Source organism: Mus pahari, chromosome 18 (assembly GCF_900095145.1).
Source record: "Mus pahari chromosome 18, PAHARI_EIJ_v1.1, whole genome shotgun sequence".
NCBI classification, from domain to species: domain Eukaryota; kingdom Metazoa; phylum Chordata; class Mammalia; order Rodentia; family Muridae; genus Mus; species Mus pahari.
In genome coordinates, this window is record NC_034607.1 from 45,819,762 (window position 1) to 45,821,359 (window position 1,598).

A 1,598-nucleotide genomic window follows, 5' to 3' on the forward strand; every position below is an offset into this window, starting at 1 on the left:
TCTTGTTACGGATGGTTATGAGCCACCATGTGGTTGCTGGGATTTGAACTCCGGACCTTCGGAAGAGCAGTCGGGTGCTCTTACCTACTGAGCCATCTCACCAGCCCCCTTGCTCTCTTTTTCTAGGGCATCACCCATGCTATGCTTTGAAGATGAGATGCCCCTGCATTGTCTCCTGTTTTGAACACTTGGTCTCCAGCTGATTTGGGAGTGTGGAAACCTTAAACCCGCATAGCTGGGCGGGCGAGTCACTGGGTGCTTGCCTCTGGGGGTTCTACCTGGTCCCAGCCCCCACCCCTCTGCCACACATGTTTCCACCCCCACGATGGTCTGTCTCTCTGTAAGCCCAGAATCTGTGAAGCCAAGGACTATGGACTGAAACCGTGATCTAAAATACATCCCCCCCCCGCCACCCTTGCTTACGTGAAGCGTTTTTGTCATGAAGGATGAACAACTAACTCAACGAACATCTAAGTTGATCTATCAAACATAAAGCCATTTTCCAACTGAGCATGAAACATCGTAAGTGTTTTGGGTTTTGGTTTCCTGGATGAACCTGGCTAACTTAGCCTCATTACCTGCTTAGCACTCCTCTTGTCCGTGGAACACAAAGAAAGTAAAGACAAAACAGCAAACTCTGCATCCTTTAGTCTGTAGGGAATACGAGACTGACCATAAAATGTGACCGTGTCCCTTAGAGACAGCTTTAACTGAAAGTTCACAAATCATTTGCATCCTCAGGCTTTTCTGGGCCTCACTTCCTATTCCCACTGCAGTTGCCTTGGGCTGTTGCCCTAAGACAGCAGGGGTAAAACTCTTTCTCAGGCTTCCTGGCACATCGCTGAGAGGGGGAGGAGTGGGTGCACAGGAGATCCCAGACAGCTACATCACCCCCATACATTCTGTTTGCAACTTGTCAGTATCACCATCTGTTGCATCTGTTGGCTTGTTCACGTGCCCGAAGTCCGCACCTGCGGTCTCCATGACCTGCCCCCTCCCTGCAGAAGGGGGTCAAAGATAACAACTGCACTAAACCCAGCCTGACAGCTGTGACCCACATTTCCAGGTCTCTAAGCCAGTGCACCTATGCCTTTAAGGGAACACTACGGGCAGCTGAGCTCATCATTGGGTGAGCACATTGCAGGGAAGTTGTGATCTCTGGGAGACTGGGAGAAGTTATTGCAAAAGAGCTTACTCTCTCTCTCTCTCTACCAGGAACACAGGAGTAAATACTGACATCTTAAAGAACCATTCTACCTAGACAAGGATGCTAAACAGACATTGGCCTTCCTTTTCTTTAAAGTTGATGAGAATCATCGGGTCCTTTGTGCCTGGATCCCTGGCATGGGACACTGTTCTGGGCAGTTCCAGAGACCAGTGACAGCCAGTCTGGACCAGTTTGCTCTCCACTGCAACTGGGTTTGCAGTAGTGATGAATTAGGCCACCAAGTACTAGTCCTGAAAACAAGACATAGCCCATCCAGTGACCACGATGGCTGCTGCTTGGTCTTGCCATCTTCAAAAGCCAGGGAACTCCAAGAAGCCCTGCCCATCTGCTCCCAGCCAGCTGGGGGGGGGGGGGCTCCAAGTTGCCGTAG

The 1,598-nt window shown here is 50.6% G+C and overlaps 1 long non-coding RNA gene across 1 annotated transcript in view; it reads right to left on the reverse strand.

Annotated features, from left to right (window-relative positions):
• LOC110335420 overlaps nt 1–1,210 on the reverse strand; it is a 20,448-nt gene extending 19,238 nt beyond the window's left edge. The window contains exon 1 of the long non-coding RNA XR_002381171.1: nt 1,196–1,210. This is a non-coding gene — a long non-coding RNA (uncharacterized LOC110335420). The remainder of the gene's footprint in view (nt 1–1,195) is intronic.
• Nucleotides 1,211–1,598: the final 388 nt, after the last annotated feature.